General features: G+C 41.8%; 1 protein-coding gene and 1 non-coding gene across 4 annotated transcripts in view; one reads left to right on the top strand and one right to left on the bottom strand.

Moving 5' to 3' along the window:
• Positions 1-278: 278 nt before the first annotated feature.
• On the bottom strand, positions 279-350 carry Trnae-cuc. Its single transcript has one exon. It is a non-coding gene; the product is annotated as a tRNA-Glu (tRNA).
• Positions 351-551: 201 nt separating this feature from the next.
• Ncoa7 (nuclear receptor coactivator 7) overlaps positions 552-22,201 on the top strand; it is a 187,555-nt gene continuing 165,905 nt past the window's right edge. For 2 of the 3 annotated variants that reach the window (XM_031380712.1, XM_031380714.1), the window contains exon 1: positions 11,011-11,513. The gene's annotated coding sequence lies outside the window, so the exon portion shown is untranslated. Of the gene's footprint in view, positions 626-11,010; positions 11,514-22,201 lie in introns of those variants that run through there. The other variant, XM_031380713.1, reaches the window with a different exon arrangement.

Below are 22,201 nucleotides of genomic sequence, written 5' to 3'. Positions count from 1 at the left end.
TTTGGAGGGTTTTTTGGAGACAGAGTTTCTCTGTGTAGCCCTGGCTGTCCTGGAACGCATGCTGTAGACCAGTCTGGCCTCGAACTCAGAAACCCACCTGTCTCTGCCTCCCAAGTGCTGGGATTAAAGGCGTGCACCACCACTGTTTGGCCCACATAGCGTGTTTTGAAATATATTTACATTCGTAAAAGTAATAGAACTTTTGTTATCGACAATAAAGAAGCAGTAAGAAACAAATTACAGTAAAAATTCTTGTAATTGTTAAGAAAACGAACTGCTTCCCTGACCGGGAATCGAACCCGGGCCGCGGCGGTGAGAGCGCCGAATCCTAACCACTAGACCACCAGGGAGCTCGTCTGGGGTTTCTCTGTTGTTTTATTTGGTTCATTTAAAGTGTCGGATGTACTTCCAAACACTAGAGGGCAGATTTGCCTTGAACTGTATGCATGCACTAGATTGCAGTGAGAAAGAGCACCGGAAACTGGGGCCCTTTTCCTGAGGACTTTGCAACCGCCCATAAAAGGGACTCTGGAAACCTGATCCCCTCCTGCCTGCAGTGCTGGAGAAAGTCCTGAATTTCTCCTACTATCGCGTTCCATGAAACTATTTCTATGCCTCGGCTACTGTAAGCTTTTGTCCATATCTTGCCATTTGCTTGTTTTCTTGACCGTCTTAGACACTTGATTCAAATCTAATCTGTCTCTATTTGTATCTTTGTATTTTTTTCCTATCACGTAAATATCACGTAAATATTAATTGAATTAAGTCTGCTTCAGAAGTACAAAATCATCTTTCCTCTCATTTATATGTCCCAGTTCTTAGGTTATATAACATCATGCTTAAGCAGATAAACTGAAAGTAGATGTAAAATTGCCTGAGGCACAAACTGGACTAATGGGAAGGTATTAGGAAGAGAGGTAACTTAGTGAGTCGTGTGTAGCTGAATCCAAAGCCTGCTACACACATGCATGAAAATGGCCTTATGTACCCATGCACAATTATAACTAACAATGTTTTCCTTTTCTCCTCTTTCACCCTCTACTTGCTTGGTCACTTCTGCTTATCTGCAAATATTAACAACTTCTAATCTAAGACAGGAATCTTAGCTGGCTTGAGAACCCAAGACTCTATAGCCAGGCTTAGGTCTAGCTAACCTTTGATTTCCTGGGTGTCCAATTTGAAGTAAGACTCTTGTAAAGAAGAGAGGTAATATTCAGCCACTGACACTGATTTAAAGTCTGGAGAGAAAATGACAACTTCCCATTTTCTCTTGAAATTGCCACAGTAATATTCTTAGCTGGAATTTAATATGTTTATAGTTATAAAATGAAACTGACCTGAAAAGGTGTTCAGCCACCACCAGTGCAAAGAGAGCAGAGGCTTGGAAATTTCCCAACTATTCTTATGTGATGTTCAGCATGGAGTTAGCATGTCCTCCAGACTGTGCCCCATTCATTTAGAGAAGTGCTTCTTGACCTTTCTAAATACTGCAATCTTTACCACAGTCTTCATGGTATGTTGTGTCTCATCAAATGATGACCATAAAACTATTTTGGTTGCTCCTTTATAACTCTAATTTTGCTATTGTTAGGAAATATAATGTAATAGTAAATGCCATTAATACCAACAAAAGTGGCAGAGAGGGCCCCTCAAAGCCATTAGTGTGTAAATGTAGGGACTAAAGGGTGTATCACACATGTAAACTAATACATGTACATATATTACTATATGTATATACATAAATACATATGTATATGTATCACGTGATCGTGTCTCATTTGGCATATGCCATTTGGGTTAATGATGGTATTAGCACTGGAGTGACTGTTGTGAGCTATTCTCACAGTCCTCAGAAGATTCCTATCTGGGCAGTCGCTTCAGTATACATTAACGCAACCAGGAAATTGTGGAATTGCCAAGCCTCCATCTACAAACCCTCAAGAAATGCAAGCCAAGAGGAATGTAAGCCAAGAGCCCCATTGTGCAGCAAGGTGGGAAGGGGCACAGTATACATGGCCCCGCAAAGAACTGGCTCCCCAGAGCATCCAGAGCCACTGAGATCATGCAGAATCAGCTGAGCTGGGATTACGTATTGCCTCTCGTTTTCTAGCATGTATATCAGGTGATGATTAAATCATCGATATAATCTAAAATTACTTAAATGCACAAACAGGAAGGTTAAAGGAAATCGATACGATTAGTTAGTAAAGTATCACCCAAAGAAATTTCCAAACTTTTTTTAAAGACAGGATATAATTTTTTGAGACAGGGCTACAAGTCCTAGCTGGCCTCTAATTTACAGAGATCTTCCTGCCTCTGCTCCCAAAAGCTGGGGTTGAAGGCCTGTGCTAACCCTATATCATAGTTTTAAATTTAATTTTATTTTCTTATTTTATTGTTTGTTTTTCCAAACATGATTTCTCTGTGGACCCTGGCTGTCCGAGGACTTGCTCTGCAGACCAGGCTCTGTCTCAAACTAACAAAATTCCCCTTCCCTCTGCCTCCCAAGTGATGGAATTAAAGGCGTATGCACCACTGCCACCATTGGCCCCTTGTCCTATTTTATATAGAAAATGCACTCCTACTTTGCCAAACATTTTCAGTAAACCAAGATCATGTGAACCTGAGCAGTGTGTTCAGTGCCTTTCACAAGGGTCTCCAGGGACCTGAAATGCAGCTAGTACTAATTTAGATGTGATTCAAGTGTTGAATATCCAATGGCTTTTCGAACCTTAGTGTTAAGAAATAAAATCTCAATACTGTTTAAACATTGATTCTTTTTAAAATGATAAGACGGTTCTATTGGGTACATAAAATGATGGCTTTTTTTTTTTTTTACTATTTTAATGTAGCTAACTGAATATTTCAAGATCTGTGTTTAATGTAGCTAATTGAGTATTTTAAGCTTGACTAATGTTATCTTATAGTAATAAGCTAGACTCACTAATGGCTAGTATTTTGTTGTTTGGAATTTTTGGATAAACAATCCAGGATTTTTTTCCTGAGCCACTTGTGGTTATTGTAATGTTGTGGTTATATTTTAACACTTATCATCTCATAAGAACTAGCAGTAAAATGCTCACACTCAGGAAATTTGAGTTCAATACAATGCTTTTATTATAAGATCAATAATCAAAAGTCTCAATTGTCCTGAAATATCCTCTATAGTTTTTTTTTTAATATTCAGGATCTAATTCAGTTTCATTTCTTTAATTCATACATTTTGATTTTCTTTTACCAACACTGATCTTTTTGTTGTTGTTTTTTTTTAATAATGCAGGGCAGTTATTTTGGAAAGTCTTTCAACCTAGATATTTCTTTTGTCAGAAAACATACGCTAAATGAAACATTTTCTTCCATGTTTTTTATCAGGATAAGCACAGTGCCAGTTCCCCCACTCCCTTGTAATGTTGTTCACTCCAGTACAAGAATGCCTCGTCCATGAATAGCCCCAGAGCACAGGCTATAGTCATCTGAGATGAGAGGATCTCAGTTGAGAAAATGCCTCCGAAGGCAGTCTACAGGCAGCCCTGTAGGGCATTTTCTTAATTAGTGATTGGCATGGGAAGACCCAACACATTGAAGGTGGCACACCCCTCCACTGGTAGTCCTGGGTTATGAGAAAGCAGGCTGAGCAATCCATGAGGAGCAAACAAGCCATCAGCACTCTGCCCCATTCCCAGCATGGGTTCTGGATCAGCTACTGCTTACAGGTTCCTGTCCTGTTTGCTTTCCTGTCCTGGCTTCCTTCAGTGATGGACTATGGTGGGGGAGATGTAAGCCAAAAAAACCCTTTCCTCCTCAATTTGCTTTTGGTCATGGTGTTTCATCATAGCAATAGTAACCCTATTATGTGTGCGTCCTGCTATGAGATGTAGGATACCATCTTACATAGCAAAGGAACTTCATGGGTGATTAAATATCTTGTGATGGACAAAATTCTCCTAGATCACCTTGGGAGGACCCCAAATCATTATGTATCCTTAAAAGTGAAAGAGGGAGACAGGAGGGTGCCCAGGTGATGTCACAGGAGACTCAAGTAGCTATTACTGGCTTCAGTGAGCCTGTGCTCAGGGACCAGGAACCAAGGAAGTGGGTAAGGACAGAGAGGCAGACTCTTCCCCAAGCTTTGGATAGAAAACAGGCTTGCTCTCTCTCATATTGGCATCTGTCCTTCGAGATCTGCACTGGACTCCTGAACTACAGCCCTTTAACTTTTATTAGATGTTTTCTTTATTTACAATATCTCCTTTCCCAGGTTCTCCTCCAAAAATAAAAAAATAAAAAAAAATAAAAACAACTAAAAAAAAAAACTAAAAGGAACCCCTGTTCCCTCCCTCCTCCCCCTGCTCACCACCTCACCCGCTCCTGCTTACTGACCCTGGCATTCCCCTACACTGGGGTATAGAACCTTCACAGGGCTAAGGGCCTCTCCTCCCATTTATGACCGACTTGGCCATCATCCTCTGCTATACACATGCTGCTGGAGCCATGAGTCACATCATGTGTATTCTTTGGTTGGAAGTTTAGTCCCTGGGAGCTCTGAGGGTACTAGTTAGTTCATATTGTTGTTTGTCCTAAGGGGCTCCTTGGGTCCTTTCTCTAGCTTCTTCATTGGGGACCCTGTACTCAGTCCAATGGATGGCTGGGAGCCTCTACTTCTGTATTAGTTGGGTACTGTCAGAGCCTTTCAGGAGACAGCTATATCAGGCTCCTGTCATCCAGCACTTGCCAGCATCTACAATTGTGTCTGGATTTGATGATTTAATATGGGAAGGATTCCCAGGTGGAGCAGTCTCTGAATTGTCCTTCCTTTAGTCTCTGCTCCATAGTTAGTCTCTACAACTCCTTCCATGGGTATTTTGTTCCCCCTTTTAAGAAGGAACGAAGTAGCCACACTTTGGTCTTCCTTCTTGAGTTTTTTATGGTTTGTGGTTTGTACTTTGTGTATTCCGATCTTCTGGGCTAATATCCACTTATCAGAGAATGCATACCATGTGTGTTCTTTTGTGATTGGGTTACCTCACTCAGGATGATATTCTCCAGATCCATCCATTTCCCTATCTTTAGGTAATCTTAAAAGCAATTATAGAATAAATGGTAAGTTTGATGACTTGGTGGAGGTATCTGCCATATTTCTCTATTGTAATGACATGTCATTAGTAAATATTGGAAGAAGCAAGTACAACTAGAGGACTTGATCCTTTGCTACTCACAGCTGCTTCTCCGTTTTCAGTTTCTGTTGGTGATACCATTCAGAATCAGTTTCTTGCTGTAGTGTCTGCACTTTGGTGACACCTAATTTTACTCTCCTTTTGTAAAAAAGAACTTCCCTTCCTCTCATTAATTTTTATTCCATTTGTATGCGTTGTTTAGGGCTCATACATTCTTATCTTGTTTTGTAAGTTCATTCAAGGTACTTTAGGACTGGTTCCCATGGCCTCTGGACTGTTGCTATACAATAGAGTACTTTGTTATTTTTTTGGCCAAATATAATATGATTCGGTACAAAATATATCTTGTACTTTATAAAGCAACCTAAGGAAGGTTGAAATATCTTCTATTCCTTAATTGTTCTCTTTTGTGCTTTTACCAAGGAGTAGAATATTGTAACTATTTTCTGTTTTTATTAATTTATTTTAAAACATATTCATCATATAAGTATCATTCTATCATTATTGATAACTATGTGGTATTTTTTCTAATAGCTTGTTCTTTCCAAAATAGAACAACAAATAACCTTGAGCCAAGTGTCTAGTTTTTTTATTTTCTCACAAGGGAGCCAACTTATGACTTGTACATTTTATTCAAGCACGAAAGACACCATGGTGAACAAATGGGACTGGCAATTTAAGTACTTATGCGTGTGTGTGTGTGTGTGTGTGAGTGTGTGTGTGTGTGTGTGTGTGTGTGTGTATGTGTGTGTGTGCACATGCAAGCATGCAAGTATGTGTTATGTAAGTCTATGTGTGAAGAAGATTTTGGGTTCCCTCAATCTGGAGTTTCAGGCAGTAGTGAGTCAGCAGATCTGAATGTTGAGAACCAAAGTCAGGTCTTGTGGAAGAGCAGGAAGTGTTCTCACCTGCTGAGCCATCATCTCTCTAGCCTTTGACTGCCAATGTCATAGCTTAACTGGAGGTGACAGTTGAAGTAACCAAGGAATTACAGATAACAAAAAGAAATATATCAGATACTTTCATACATTTATTTAATAGATTCAAATCGATCTTTTATAATGTATACATATAGATAAGACTATAAAATGATACAGTGCCCTGGAAACTAATTTGGTAGTGTCATATAAAATTGAGCAGGCACTAACCATATAACCAAGCACAAAGATCCTTAAAATCTTTTTTTTTTTATTAGATGTTTTCTTTATTTACAATATCTTCTTTCCAAGGTTCCCCTCCAAAAGACCTTTAAAATCTTAATGTCTCTGGCTCCTCAGTGCTGGGGTTACAGGTATATGGCACAACATCTCGTTTCTTTCATGTTTTCTCAAAATCAAGATGGTATCTTAGTGAGCCAATAGGCTAGTGGTTCTAAACTTTCCTAACACTGCAACCTTTTAATACGATTCCTCTTGTCATAGTAACCACCAACCATACAATTATGTCACTGCTATTTCATAACTGTAATTTTGCTACTGTTATGAATCATAATATAAATATCTGAGTTTTCCAATGGTCTTAGGTGACACCTGTGAAGGTCATTGGATCCCCAAGGGATCACAATCTATAGGTTGAAAAACACTGCAAGTGAGCAATGATCCCAACTTGTGAAAATGAGCTGCTGCCTTCAATGCCATTAATTATCTTTAGATATTAATTAGAGGTTAATTAACCTCTTTAGATGTAGTTGCCATCAGTGTCACTGGCAGCCTGTGTCAACCAGCCCAAGTCCAAGAGTAGGAGAACATGTATTTCTCTCTGAGCTAGACATAGAAGGGTAGTTCTGAATACTATCACTCCAAGAGTAAACTTTATGTGTGGTAACTTCAACTTTTCATACACTGCACAAACTCAAACACCTTTGCACAGAAATATACATCACTGTCAATATTTCAGTGAGCCTTAATTCCTTCTCACTCTCTTTCTCTCTCTCTCTCTCTCGTCTGTCTCTGTCTCTCTCTCTGTATGTGTTTGTGTCTGTGTGTGTGTGTGTGTCTGTATGTGTCTGTGTGTGTGTCTGTATGTGTCTGTGTGTGTGTGTCTGTATGTGTCTGTGTGTGTGTCTGTGTGTGTGTGTGTATGTGTGTGTGTGTCTGTGTGTGTGTCTGTGTGTCTGTATGTGTCTGTGTGTGTGTGTCTGTATGTGTCTGTGTGTGTGTCTGTATGTGTCTGTGTGTGTGTCTGTGTGTGTGTGTGTGTGTGTGTGTGTGTGTGTGTGTGTAGGGCAGAGGAGGACTTCTGGTGTGCCCCTCTATTATGATACGCCTTATTTTTTTGAGACCCAGCTTTTCTGTGAGCACTGGAGAGTTGACTCAGGTTGTGAAGCAAGCACTTCACCAGTTGAGCCATATTCCCAGACTCCAAAGTTCATTACTTAATCAAGGACCTTTATCAGCAAATGGTTAAGAGCCATATTTACCTACAGTCTTGAAATTCCAGTTCCATGAGACATGGCCAGTATTGCATTTTAAAACAAACACTAGCCATATTCTTCAGTACAGAATATCTCCAGACAGACAGGTAAGAATGAGATACTATTTGCATATATTGTCACTGATGCTCTCTATGCACACCCAAGTCCTCTAGAAAATTACTCTGAAGAACACAGAGATCCAGGTGCCTCACACTGGCTTAGTTCCCACTTCATGAAGACAAGAGAGCAGAGCAAATGAAGTGATTCACTATTTTCTTCTCTCTTTTCTGCTCAAAGAGTTGCCTGCCTCTCTATCTATGTAAAAGTCTCACTATATAAGGATTATTTGCCACAGAAGAAAGAACATGTTTAGTGCACTTAAATTGCTACACCCTAACTTCTCCCCTTTTTCAGGAAAAGGTTTTTTTCTTCATGTTTACCACGGTTTCAAGCCCCAACTTTCCACTAGCCAGGTACAGTGAGAGGTGCTATGGAAATCATTTTATTTTAATCAATTACTTTACTAATTAGAGATAGGATTTTGCTATGTAGCACAGGCTGGTCTGAGACTGACAATCCTCCTGTCTCTAGCTACCTAAATGCTGCCATTACAGAAATAGACCATAGTGTTCAGTTCAGGGACACAAATTTTGAAAAGAAAGCCTTTATTACCCTAATACATGCTATTGTAATAATAACTGAACTCTATTGATTACACATTGTACATGCTACATACTCTTCATGAACTACTTCATTCCCTATATCTACCCTATGACAATCATCTACCTTTGAAGATAAAAGCATCAGAGAGTTAGAAATTTATCCAAGGACAACACATGTTGAAGCTGTAGTCCAAAGGCAATCTGTGAATTCTTAAGGATTATCATGTTATTAAGTATATACTCTAATAGTATTTCATCTAGCTGCACCCAAATTATCAATTCTTTTTGTATATCTTTCCTACCCTTTTGGCAAGCATTCCAGAAGAATTTCCTGTAATCAGGAAATGATGTGTCCTGTGTTGTCCAAAAGGCAATCACAAGCTTTATTTAGCTTTTTAGAACTTAATGTATGACTAACAGACTGAAAATCATAACGACTGTATTTCATTAAGTTTGAATGACCACATTTGATGATGTGTACTATACTAGATAAGAGGGATGTAGATGTTGCTAATTCTGATTTCTGTGTGAAGACAAGACTCAGATGAATTTGTCAATACTCAGTAACAAAAAAGAACGACCAAAGAATCTTTAAATTAGAAGCACCCCACCCCCAACCATATGAATAGTAATCCCCATTCTGTTCAGATTTTTACAGTAGTGACAAGCTGTAATTAGCCTGTGATCCATCATGTAATCCCAGGGGAGCTAATGAAGACAGTGACATTGTTTGCCATTGCTTTGGAAAAGCTCGGGAACATTCCATCGGCAAGTTACCACTTTAAACACATACTCAGTTACACTTTTGCCTAAGAGAAAAGAAATCAAGGCTTATTTTATTTCTTGTTGGGACCTTGGGTTCATAGGCACAAAAGGGTTCTGACAGAGTTAAAGGGTGGGAAACAGTACCTGCAGCTCAGTTCCTGCAGAGCCTGCACTCACGATTGATGCACTTCGTCAAGCAACCAGTAAAGTTCTTGTCCTGAGTGATTTCAAGATGTTTTTCATAACAGAACTATGTATGTCTTCCTTCCCTAAATTAGGTCATTCTGAATTGGGGCTTTAGACTCATCAGCTGTTCTTAGAACAGGACTGAATCATGTGCCTCTCCTCCCACTCAGGGCAATGCAGCTCACAGTTCCACCCTAACCTCCTAGGTCTATCCACTTCCCCCCAAAAGCTTAGCTATCTTATCATCAAAACTTGGACTTGACATGATTTTTCCTTTCTTTAAAAGTTTTTATTTTACTTTTTGAAACAGGGTGCCTTATAGCCTAGTTTTGTAGTTGAGGTTGGCCTTGGGTTCCTTTCTTCCTAACTCTGCCTCCCAAAAGCTGAGATTACAGGGCTATGCCACCATTCGGTGTGTGTGTTTGTGTATGTGTGTGTGCTTTCAGATTTATTATTAAACTTAGATTTCAAAATCATGAAAGCACTTATCAAAGAACTGTAAGACTGTCACCATTTCACTGGAGACTTCAAGCTATGTTTTTCTTCTGATACAAATAGAATCATGTCTTTATATTTTAGGGACCCATTTCTTCCTTTGCTAAAGGCTAAATCATTTACCAAAAGGTGTCTAAGGAACATGGAAAGAAGTCTCTCCTACTCAAAGCATAAATATGTAAACCTGATGTCAGAATTTACAGATGGTCAGTGCAAAACCAAGAAGTGATTCCACATTAGCATGACCATGTAACATCATCTGCTGCTGAAATCTCAGTCTTGACTGTTCCACCCTCTAGAGAGACTGGCAGTACCAAGAAGCATCAGCAACTTGGGGAAGCCTCTATGTACTGAGCATGTTGATGGCTTAGGACACACCAGTCATTCATACACACACGCACACCCACACATGCACAAGCACACACGCGCACACACACACTCACACACACACATGCACACACACTCCCTCCCCACACCCACACACTCACACGTGTGCACACTCACGCATGCACTTGCACACACGCACACAAACACACACACACACGCACACTCACATGCACACACTCGCACATACACACACACTCGTGCACATACGCACAGAAACACACGCGTGCACACACTCACACATGCACACGCACATGCACACACACTCGCACACACACTCCCTCCCCACACCCACACACTCGCGCACACACGAACACACCCTCGCACACGCACACACTTTTTTCTTCCTGTATTTAAGAGTGATATTCACGACCAGATTCTCCGAGTCACCTTGCTGGGAGAGCCACTGGACTGTAAAGGGAACAGCATCCAATACCGGTTGGAAACTCACCGGAACAGGTCCCTGGGATCATACAAAAAATCTTTCCGGCTGGACTGCCCAATTGTTACACTGCATTGCCTTGGCTATAAGGATTACAATCTGGCGGTTTATAGCATGTTGTACCGGGGACAAAAGAAAAAGACAGTGGGCCCCTTTGCCAAACGCAATGCCGAAAAAGACAGAGGATGAAATGTTACGGTTGCCCCTGGTCCTAGAGCTGGAAGGGAAAGTAAAGGGACTTTAAGGCTCAAGCAAGGGTTCTAACGCCAGATGTGCCCATAAGCGCTAACTTCCCTCCCAAGATCCAGCCAGGAGCCTGCTAGAAAGGATGAGATTAGGGGCCAGGTAAGCAGACCGGTCTCCTTTCACAGACAGCATGACCCTAGCCCTGGGCAGCGTCACAAAAGGCCGGGGCCTGCAGAGGCGGCGCGCGCAGCTCTCCGAGGCGGAGCCGCTGGGCCCAGGCTTGGGGGACTCGAGCCATCTCGAGGCGGTCCAGCCTGCGGCTCCGAGGTCTCTCCAGGCAGGCAAGATGTCGCAGCTGCATCCCGAATCGCTAAGGCGGGCCGCTGAGCTGCCGGGTCTCAGCCGCAGCAGACGAGTGCAGCGCGCGCCCCGGGTCGGGCGGAGCTAGAGGCGGGCGCCAGGCGGGCGTCGCGCCACAGCTGCTCCCCGCCTTCCGCCCCATTCGCGACTGGTGCCCTGATCGTGGGTGCTGGTGCAAGTACCTGGAGGAGGCCTTGAGCACCCCGGCAGCGGTTGCTCGGGCCAGATCTGCACTCCGGAACCCTTCAGGAGCGCACCGGGCCGCTCCTGCCACCTCCCTTCGCTCCTTCTCTTTGGGCGATCACCGCCCTCCCCCGGTCTTCTCCCTCCTCCCACCCTGGAGGATGCGCTCCCCAGCGCCCAGCGGCAGAGGCCACAGCTCCTAGAAATGCGTGCTCCCGAACCCCTTCGCCCAGACTCGCGAAGCCGGCGCCCCCGCCCAGTAGGTAGGTGGCCGAGGCGGGGCCAGGCCTTGGAGGCTACGGGCTGTTGATGCTGCGGCCAGGAAGAACCGGAGCCTCCCTCCTGGGCTGCCAGAGCTCAGAGGTGTGCTAATGGCGCTGGGCGCAGCCTCCGGGGACCCGAAACGCTCTGCTTGGGACGTTCGAGGCCAAGCAGGGGCGCTGGACCCTACTCGCCAACAATCAGGGGACCCTCGGTTGAGAGCTGGGGGAGCTTGGAAGGATAGGTTGGCGCGGGGCTTCTTTGAAAGGAGACCGTTGCCTTTTTTTCACGAGCTCAAGAAGACTGTGTCATTGCATTTTTAAAAAGCAGGATCAGCAAATGCGTTCTTCCCGTCTTTTTTGCTGAAATGTAGACGACCGCGGTTGTTGTTTTAGAGGTATTTAGGGGTGGTTGTGGATTTTTGTGTAATTTACAGCTAGCCGAGTGGTATATAAAGTCAGTGGTGCAAACACTTTAACATTTTGGGGGCTAGTTTAAGGAAAGTCTTTTTAGAAATCAGATTACCTAGTTGATGGGTGAGGCTTGCGTGTTCTCTTAGGATAAAGCTAGCGGGAGCCTGTGGGTGTGAGAGCTGCAAGTTTGATAGAGATGTCAGAGACTCTGAAAGATGTGCCAGCAAAAGCTGCTTGTCTCCAGCTTCGCCTTCAACTCTGAGCTGACCCTTGCCTTTCTGAGAATCTGGTTGAGTCTTTTTTTCCCCTGTTCTTAAAGTAAAATTCATACATTAGGGCTTTTAGTAAAATAGTTTCCTCTCAGGCTGCCGTTTTGGATGTTACGTTAAGCTATTGCTTAGAATTTTGGAAAAAATTGCCATTGTAAGCTCCAATTTTATAAGCACTATTTCAGATTAGAGATTTTGGCGAACTGAATCAATATAAATACTAGGAGGACAGAATCACCATCATTACCAGTTCCCCTCCTCCTGCTACTCTCCTCGCCCCCCAACCACCACTGTCCTCCTTCTCTTCCTATTCTGTAATTCCCCAGTGTTGAATGTTGTTGAATGTCGGTTATTTGTTGAGTGAATGAAATTTTATTTCAAGATACATATTGTGTATAACCCAGCCATTTAAAATTATAGTATGTTTGTTGTTGTTATTGCTAGGGCAATTAACTGTATTTTAAATAATGGCTTCTTTCTAAAAACAGGCGAACTTGGTTATGTTTCATTGACATTTCTAGCGTGAGCGTGCGTCAGCAACAAGGAAGGCAGGTCTCTGTTCAGATTCACTTCGTGCCCACTTTCCAGTATTAAAGCAATCGATACTGTTTCAGTTTTACTTTCGAAAACAATTTAGAAGGCAGAATTTATGTTTAAAAAAAATTCTTAAATTATTTCAGAAGGAGCAGTAATCTGGTTAATAAGTAACAGGTAACTTGTTTTAAACTTGAGCTGTGGTTTATTTTTAATATATATATTGTTAAAGCTAAAGAGGGAAACAAAACATTTAAAAGTGTCTGTGGTTCCAAAGGAACCTCACATATATCATATAGATACAGATTTACTTATTTATTTATTTATTTATTTATTTTTGATGCTAGGGACCAGATCCAAGATTAGGCTTGAGGCTTCTGGTGTATTGGACTAATTCTATCTGAGCAACATCCTCCACCTTTGAAACAACATTTTAGGTACTTTCTCTATAAATTGAGGTTTTAAAAATGATCCAGTGCCTTTTCTGCTTAAAAATGTTTAGGAGAAAAAGAGAAACAAACAAATCCACAAAAAAGCCCATGCTTGACACAAAGGCTCTCTCTCTCTCTCTCTCTCTCTCTCTCTCTCTCTCTCTCTCTCTTTCTCTCTCTCTCTCTTTGCCTTCCATTTCCACTGTGAGGGTTTCCATCTTGACATTTGTTGTCCTGTCACATAATGTAGTGAGTCATTAGTAACTTCTTTTTTTTTTTTTTAAAGATTTATTTTATCTATATGAGTACACTGTCGCTCTCTTCAGACACACCAGAAGAGGGCATCAGATCCTATTCAAGATAGCTGCGAGCCACCATATGGTTGATGGGAATCGAACTCAGGACCTCTGGAAGAGCAGTCAGTGCTCTTAACCGCTGAGCCATCTCTCTAGCCCCCATCATTAACTTCTTGTCACTCTTTCCTTAGCACATGTATCTAACAGGGAGCACCTCATTTCCTGTCCTTTCTCCACCCTAGTTTTCATGCATCATCTTCCTCACTACCCAGAATATTACCCACAATTCTATTTTCACACACTGGTAAATCATAATATAGAACTATTTCTTCTCTAGTTGGATTGTTTCAGGTAGGTGAAGAAAAACTTTTAGATAAAAGGTAGGCAGACTGGAGGATATAGTTGAGAGAGTTGTGATTAAACCAATTTGTTATAATATATGAAAACAAAGCAGGTTGCCATGCCCAATAAAGATAAGGGCATTTAAAGAATCTTTCTTATAATCAAGGGTATTGAGTAATTCATTTGTGTTGTTTGTTCTGGCAAACCTGCTATTTTCTAAGAGAGCCTGTGTTTCTGATATACCTTTTACCTCTTTTAAAATGATGTTTTTATGTGTATGGGTGTCTTGCCTGCAAATGAGACTGTGCACCCTGTGTGTGCAGTGCAAGCAAAGGGCAGAAGAGGGAGCCATATCTCCTGGGACAGGAGATCTAAACTGTGGTGAGCCACTATGTAGAGGTTCTCTGCCTGCGCTCTTGCGCTCTTGACAGCTGAGCTATTGTTCCCCCACCCCCACCCTGACTCCTGCCTTCTGGACAGTTACTTGTTTAACACATAGAACTTGAGAACTTTCACGTTGTGCTTTGACTGTGTGCTCTGAGAGCTTTTTTTCGTTATAGAAGGATGCAGCTTCTAACTTTTTTTTTTTTAAATTTCCTGTGTCCTGAAGGAAGTGTAGCATCTTTAGGATGTGGTGACTGATGTTGAGGCTTGCCTCAAGAACCAGCTGCAACACTGTCTCCACATGCACCACAGCAGTGCAATTCTAAGCCTGTATTCTGCATCTTGTCTTTGTATATCTTCCCTCCTGGTGTCTGTCATTTTAGACACCTGTCTGTTCTTTGTTAAATGTTTGTTTTCAAACTCTCACCACCTAATATTCTTTTTACATTAAACATAATCCTCTCAATTCACACTTATACTAGAATCAAGATTACTAGTATTATGGGAAAAATAACAAGGAAGTAAATTTGGATAATCTTCATTTCAAATTCAGGGAATGCATGTTTAAAGAAGAATGTCTTCCTCACGGGGTCCATGAAATGCATTTGTTTCTTCACACACAACAGACTACGGATTGTCTAAAAATTTGATATGATTAATTGATAAAAAAAAAATGGTTTCTAGAGGTTCAGTTAGACAAAGGCCTTGCCATCTACCTGTCTTCCTCTTATTTAGACCAGGAGGAGTCTAGCTAGAACTTTCCAAACTATGCACAGTTTTGGTTTCCTTATTCAGCATTCTTGACTGCTTGACATCTCCTCCACTGTATGCATTGGAAAGGAGTCACATAGCAGACTGTGGAAAAGAAACTACTGTTAGATCATTTTGGAGATGGGACCGAAGGAAGGGCTCTTACAACAGCTCCTGTTTAAAGCCCACGCAAAGCATCCTCTTGAGCTCTGAGTACCAGAGCCGTCTATCCTCTGAACAATTAATATGTGCGACATTATTTCCATTCTGCAAAGAGAGAACCCTATGTTCCTCTTTCTGTCTTGGTGACTAGTTTGAGGCAGATTTGCAACTTAAATTCTAATAACAATGTGAAAGAACATATGATTAGTATTATTAGTCTTCTAACTTTCCCTCTTTTTCCTGATAGCTTGTTTTACCCCTGTTTCTCTTGATTCTGATTCTTATCTAATTACATTTCTTGTATTTTATTGAATGTCATCATTTTAGATGACTCATTCTTAATGGAACAAGAAGAAAAATACAAAACATGAAACTGTATAAATGAAAGAATTACCGTTGACCTCCAAACATATGATGAACACATTTCAAATTGGCTACATTAAATGAGTTTTGCACAAGTATTAACGTTTTGATATATTGGAGTTTGTGGATGTAGAGGTACTGGCTGGTTTTGTGTGTCAGCTTGACATAAGCTAGATTTATCAGAGAGGAAGGAGCCTCAGGTGAGGAAATGCCTCCATGAGTTGCAGCTGTAAGGCATTTTTCTCAATTAGATTAATGAGGGAGGGCCCAGCCCAGCCCAGCCCAGCCCATTGTGGGTGGTACTGTCCTGGGCTTGTGGTCGTGGGTTCTGTAAGAAAGCAGACTGAGCAAGCCAGTAATAAGCCCTTCTCCAAGGCCTTTGTATCAACTCCTACCTCCAGGTTCCAGTCCTGTTTGAGTCCTGTCTTGACTTCCTTCAATAATGAGCAGCAATATGGAAGTGCAAGCCATTCAACTTGCTTTTTGGTCATGGAATTTCATTGCAGCAATAGAAACATTAAAGCAGATGTTGGTACCAGTGTACTGGCATATTGCTGTGATAGACCTGACCTTATTTGGGGGAGGATTGTGCAAAGACTGTTGAACTTTGGCATAGAAAAGCCATTAAGCGTTGAGATCTCAATGGGCTATTCTGTAGGAGCAAATGATGGAGGCCTGCCTTGTGAAGTTTCAGAGGGGATATTACAGACTCCATCGGGGCCATTTGCTCTTTTGTTTTAAGATTCTGTGGTTCAGCTTAGCTGGAGCTGAAGCATCAGCTGTGATAAACAAGATACCAGAACTACTAAAGTGAAAACTTTACATTACTGGGACTATTGATGCTATTTAGGTGGAGCTAGGAAATTAGCAGTGATAAGAAGAGACCAGCATCTCTAAGATGAAATCTTCTGGGAAATGTTTCATGAGAGCAAGAGAAACTGTGTTCCAGAGGTGGCCAAGGTTGTATCTCCTGGCAGCTGGATTTGTTAATGTGAAAGAGTCACCCTGGTAGTACCAGTTTTGAAGGCATGAAGGGGTCATAGAGAGCAGTTGAGGCTTGGCACTGTGAGAGATCAGGAGAGGCTATTGGTCAAGGTGCAGCCTCAGTGGCAGTTGAAGGCCCAGGGCTGAAGGGGTCATGCAGAGAAGTTAAGGATTGGCACCAGGAAGAGAGCCTATGAGAGGCTATTGGTGAAAGTGAAGCCCAGTTGCAGCAGAAGACACCAGTGTTTTGTAGTTGCTAGTACAATGGCATGACCAACAAGAACAGCAGGCAGCAGTGGAGCCATCCAGAACCTAGAAGACAAGTTCTGTGTGTTGCAGAGGGCAGTACCTGAGAAGTGATCCTAGCCCTTTGGAGGCACCCAGAAGATTGAGTGGATCCCAGACATTGGATGGTTGGAGTTTATTTTTGCTTTATTTGATTGTGACTATGTCCTGGTTTTTCCCTCCAGAAGTAAGAAAGTATTTTACTGGAGACCACAGTTAAGAGATCTTGAATTTTAAAAGACTTTGGATTTTAAAAGAATTGGATATTTTAAAGGGCCTGAAAATTTAATGTGTTTGAATTTGTAAAGACTTTTAAAGTTATGTTTTTAATGTGAGATCTTGAGGATGAATAAGAAAGGAAGGGCTGGATTTGATAGTGATCTGCTTGTCAAGTTGACATGGGGACCGTTGTACTGGCTGTTTTTGTGTGTCAGCTTGACACAGCTAGAGTCATCAGAGAGGAATGAGCCTCAGTTGAGGAAGTGCCTTCATGAGATGCAGCTGTAGGGCATTTTCTCAATTAGTGGGGGAGGGCTCAATCCATTGTGGGTGGTGTCATCCCTAGCCTGGTGATCCTGGGTTCTATAACAAAGCAGGCTACACAAGCTATGGTGAGCAAGCCAGTAAGCAGCACCCTCCATGGCCTCTGCATCAGCTCCTGCCTCCATGGCCTCTGCATCAGCTCCTGACTCCAGGATTCCCACCTGTTTGAGTTCCTGTCCTGACTTCCTTCAATAACGAACATCAGTGTGGAAGTGTAAGCCACGTAAACCCTTTCCTTACCAACCTCCCTTTTGGTCATGGTGTTTCATTGTAGCAATAGAAACCCTAACTAAGACAGTAGACAAATGAGGAACAGTATTCTGCAGTTTTATAAAACTAAATTCCACTAGGTAAAGTTAAATTCTACTTATTTTTAAACTGTTGAACATCTGCAGGTATTTGGAGTCGGGGAAGCCATTCGGCCTAGTTCACTTGTGTCTGGAGTACCTGGTTTTCAAAAGTCATCTTTAGCCAACGGGTGAATCCAATTAGATCAACAGTTTCTGTACTGGCCAGTCTGACCTGTGTCCACAGACTGTGCGACTTAGCCTTGCTCTCTTATATTTCAACACTCATTTCTCCTCAGAGTCTCTTTCATTTACCAGGATATTTAAATGATTGTATTTCCCAAATGAATTGGCCAGATTCTCTTCACTGTGTAGTTATGACAGGTAACTTAAAGTAGTTGAATTGTGCCAGTTGAGTAGTTATTTATTATTGTGTGATGCTAGGCTTGATTTGTCTCCCAGGCTAGCAGAAACATTGTCCCTCCCCAATGTCTCAATCATTGCTGGAACCTGGACTCTGGCTTAAAAACAATCTTTATTCAAGTGCAACTTGACCTGAAGGTTAGGGGAAGGTTTTGAATAGAGGCATTTCATTTAATTACCTTCTTACCTACAATCCTCCTTTCCTATCCATGGGCACAGGTAGCCAGAAATTACAACTGAAAACCTTCCACGGAGATTTTTTTTTCTTGCATATGCAAGTGTGAACAGGAAGCCTACTCTCTCCTATTTCTTCAACTCAGCCTGTTCCCACTGCTGGTCTGGTACCTCAGGTGATTAGGATCTAGAGTGTACATTCTGCTTCTGTTTGTACCTCAGTTAGCCTTCCTGCTAATGCTCCGTCTTCAGACTCTCTACATAGTCCCTGAAATGCATGCATTCTTGAGTTCAGTGATGGGGACTTCATCTTCTCTCCCATACTCCTTGATGTTATTTGACCCATAGCCATTCTTACATGAGCCCTCTTCCTCTGCTGACTGGACCCTTTAAAAACATCTCATGGAAATTCAGTGTTTTGTGCAATGCACTCACTGAATTTATTTGCTTATTGGCCCCATGTTAAGAATTTTATTTTAGTTGGGCAGTGGTGGTGCACGCCTTTAATCCCAGCACTTGGGAGGCAGAGGCAGGCAGATTTCTGAGTTTGAGGCCAGCCTGGTCTACAGAGTGAGTTCCAGGACAGCCAGGACTACACAGAGAAACCCTGTCTGGAAAAGACCAAAAAAAAAAAAAAAAAAAAAAAAAAAAAAAAAAAAAAAAAAAAAAAAAGAATTTTATTTTAGTGATGTAAAACTAGTTGTCACTTCATGTCCACACATACTTCTCCTTGTGGTTCCCTCTCCTTAGAAATACATTAGTTTCTTGGCTAGATATGGTGGTGCACTTCTCTTCTCCAGCCCTTTGGAGGCAGAGGCAGAGGCAGGTAGATAGATTCTGTGAGTTGGAGGCTAGCCTTGTCTACATAGTGAGTTTCAGAACAACCAGAGCTACCTACTGAGACTGTGCCAAACCAACCAAACCAAACCAAACCAAACCAAACCAAACCAAACCAAACCAAACAAACCTGAAGGGTCCTGTCCATGGCTATTCCTTGGTTCATGTGTCCTGATGGCTCTGGACGGGTCCCTCTTGGGCCAGGAATTTGAGCAGAAGTGGTGGTCTTACCTCCTTCAGGTTTCTGTCTATATGCCAGAGCTGATCCTGTGCCACAGTTCTCCATACCCAAATTCCTCCCAGAGAAAACTTGTTTCACAGGAGGAACAAACCACAGTCAGAGACAGCAAGACCAGCTAACACCAGAGTTAACCAGATGTCAAGAGACAAGGTCAAGAACATAAGCAACAGAAACAGAAGCTACTTGGAAACATCAGAACCCAGTTCTCCCACCACAGCAAGCACTGGATACTCTAACACACCAGAAAAAAAAAGACTCTGATTTAAAATCACATCTCATGATGATGATAGAGGACTTTAAGAACATAAATAACTCCCTTAAAGAAATACAGGAGAGTTCTGTGTATATATTAGATATTAGCCCTCTATCAGATGTAGGATTGGTAAAGATCTTTTCCCAGTCTATTGGTTGCCATTTTGTCCTATTGAGAGTGTCCTTTGCCTTACAGAAGCTTTATAACTTTATGAGGTCCCATTTGTCAATTCTTGATCTTAGAGCAGAAGCTATTGGTGTTCTGTTCAGGAAATTTTCCCCAGTGCCCATATGCTTGAGGCTGTTCCCCACTTTTTTTTTCTAGTAGTTTCAGTGTATCTGGTTTTATATGGAGGCCCTTGATCCACTTGGACTTGAGCTTTGTACGAGATAAGAATGGATTGTTTTTGCATTCTTCTACATACTAACCACTAGTTGAGCCAGCACCATTTGTTGAAAATGCTTTTTTTCCACTGGATAGTTTTAGCTCCTTTGTCAAAGACTAAGTGACCATAGGTGTGTAGGTTCATTTCTGAGTCTTCAATTCTATTCCATTGATTTATCTGTCACTCTACGAATAACATACAGTTTTTATCACAATTGCTCTGTAGTACAGCTTGAGGTCAGGGATGGTGATTCCACCAGAAGTTCTTTTATTGTTGAAAAGAGCTTTTGCTACCCTAGGTTTTTTGTTTTTCTAGGTGAATTTGCAAATTGTTCTTTCTAACTCTGGGAAGAATTGAGTTGGAATTTTGATGGGGATTGCATTGAATCTGTAGATTGCTTTTGTCAAGATGTCCATTTTTACTATATTAATCCTGCTGATTCATGGCCATGGAGACTCCAGAGAACCAAATAATCCTATTAAAAAAATGGGGTACAGAGCTAAACAAAGAATTCTCAATCGAGGAACACCGAATGGCTGAGAAGCACCTAAAGAAATGTTCAATATCCTTAGTCATCAGGGAAATGCAAATCCAAACAACCCTGAGATTTCACCTCACACCAGTCAGAATGGCTAAGATCAAAAACTCAGGTGACAGCAGATGCTGGATTGGTTGTGGAGAAAGAGGAACACTCCTCCATTGCTGGTGGGATTGCAAACTGGTACAACCACTCTGGAAATCAGTTTGGCTGTTCCTCATAAAATTGGATATAGTACTACCTGAGGACCCAGCAATACCACTTCTGGGCATATACCCAGAAGATGCTCCAACAATAAGGACACATGCTCCACTATGTTCATAGCAGCCTTATTTATAATAGCCAGAAGCTGGAAATAACCCAGATGTCTCTCAACAGAGGAATGGATACAGAATATGTAGTACATTTACACAATGGAGTACTACTCAGCTATTAAAAATGAGTTTATGAAATTCTTAGACAAATGGATGGATCTGGAAGATATCATCCTGAGTTAGGTAACCAGTCACAAAAGAACACACATGATATGCACTCACTGATGTTAAGTGGATATTATCCCAGAAGCTCAGAATACCCAAGGTACAATCCACAAACCACATGAAAGTCAAGAAGAGGGAAAACAAAAGGGTAGATACTTCGATCCTTATTAGAAGGGGGAACAAAATACCCAGGGAAGGAGTTACAGAGACAAAGTATGGAGCAGACACTGAAGAAAAGACAAACCAGAGACTACTCCATCTGGGGATCTATCCCATACACTATTACCAAACCCAGACACTATTGTGGATGCCAACAAGTGCTTCCTGACAGGAGCCTGATGTAGCTGTCTCCTGAGAGCCTCTGCCAGTGCCTGACAAATACAGAAGTGGATGTTCACAGCTATCCATTGGACTGAGCACAGGGTCCCTGGTGAAGGGGCTAGAGAAAGGACCCAAGGAGCTGAAGGGGTTTGCAGCCTCATAGGAGGAACTACAATATGGACTAACCAGCACCCTCAGAGCTCCCAGGGACTAAACCACCAACCAAAGAGTACACATGGTGGAATTCATAGCTCCAGCTGCATATGTATCAAAGGATGGCCTAGTCAGTCATCAATGGGAGGAGAGGCTCTTGGTGCTGTGAAGGCTCTCTGCCCCTGTGTTGGGGAATCCCAGGACCAGGAAGCATGAGAGGGTGGATTGGTGAACAGAGGGAGGCAAGGAGGGAATGGGGGTATTTCGGAGGGGAAACCAGGAAAGGGGCTAACATTTGAAATGTAAAGAAAGAAAATATCTAATAATAATGGAAAAGAGATATCCAAAAGGTGAGCTGTGTACAAAATAGGAAGTATTTGGATGGTCACATGTCCTCTAGCCAAGAAATAACAATAGCACCTTGTGCTAGTTATTTTTAACTGTCAACCTATAATCCTCTGAGAATTGAATCTTAATGAACAATTATGAAGATACTTCAGCCCATAGGAATGTCTGTGGGAGATTATATTGACTATTAATTAATATAAGGAGGTCTAGCCCATTGTGGGCAGCACCATTCCTTACACAGAGATTCCTCAACAGTATCAGAGTGGAGAAGCATAGCTGAGAGAAAGCAAGGCTTTCTGTCTTTATTCCTTCTTTGCTGTTTACTGTGAACATGATGTAACTACGTTTGACTTCTCCTTGATGGTGAGCTTTAATTTGGAATTGCAAGACAAATAAACCTTTTCTGTCCTGCCCCCACCCCCAAAAAAGAAAGAAATACAGGAGAATACGTAAACACCTAAAAGTCCTTAAAGAGGAAACACAAAAATTCCTTAA

This window comes from Mastomys coucha, unplaced genomic scaffold (genome assembly GCF_008632895.1).
Source record: "Mastomys coucha isolate ucsf_1 unplaced genomic scaffold, UCSF_Mcou_1 pScaffold2, whole genome shotgun sequence".
NCBI classification, from domain to species: domain Eukaryota; kingdom Metazoa; phylum Chordata; class Mammalia; order Rodentia; family Muridae; genus Mastomys; species Mastomys coucha.
The sequence above is the reverse complement of the archived record's forward strand: the minus strand, read 5'-3'. Positions and strand labels throughout refer to the sequence as shown.